The sequence below is a fragment of the Tupaia chinensis genome, unplaced genomic scaffold, assembly GCF_000334495.1.
Source record: "Tupaia chinensis unplaced genomic scaffold, TupChi_1.0 Scaffold000366_1, whole genome shotgun sequence".
Taxonomy (NCBI): domain Eukaryota; kingdom Metazoa; phylum Chordata; class Mammalia; order Scandentia; family Tupaiidae; genus Tupaia; species Tupaia belangeri.
Window position 1 is genome coordinate 882,300 of NW_006159863.1, and position 919 is coordinate 883,218.

The following is a 919-nucleotide window of genomic DNA, read 5'->3' on the forward strand; positions in this document are numbered from 1 at the left end:
TCCACTAGGGTTGGTCAGAATCTCCAGAAGAACCACTCAGGTCCAGTGGCAACATTCTGAAAACTGAGTAAGAGGGTCAGGAGTCTCAGCGTTGAACTTTTGACACACATAGGCCCACTTAATCGTCTCATCCTCAGTTATATCACCCACCCCTTCAACTCTTTCTGGAGTTCTCCACTCCAGAGATCCTGTAAGGCTTGCCCAGAGATAAACCTCCAGACCAAGGCAGGGGTAGTGTTCAGTGAGTACCTAGGGACCTCAGTACTACCAAACAACTTTTCACCCTTCTTATTTTGGCCTCTTCCCATCCTCCCTAGCTCCTTATGGTATACGATGCTACCAGGTTCTGTGGCCTTTGACATTTCTGTGGTATACACTATGATGGCTGTGAACGTTCTTCACTGCCCAATCTCAATAAAGTCAGTTACTAGTTGTTCATCTGCTTTATATCTAAAACCTTATCCTTTCTGTCTCTTCTTTCCGTTTGGTTCTGTGACTTCATATACATACACACACACAGACACACAGACACAGACACACACACACACATACACACAGACATATATGTATATGTATAGTGTCTTCTTTGAGGCCAGAAGGTTGCAAAGCAGTAAGATTATGCTCTGAAAGGTTGACCCACATAGGAAGGTTCTGGGTTCTCATCCAGAAACCTCCCTGAGTATACTGCCTGTATGCCCGTGACCTAGGGACTGGCTGAAAGGAAGCTGGGGATAGGTGGTGGCACCAAAACTCTGTTGGAATTGCTGTATCTCTGTCTCTCTTTTGCTTATGGAAGAACTAAGTATGTTTTAAATAAGTTAAAAAAAAGACACTAAAAGTCTCCTAAACTTTAGTCTTTTTTGAGCTTTGTGTGGGAATAAACTAGATGTGAGTATTAAACCCTCTCTTTTAACCCAGA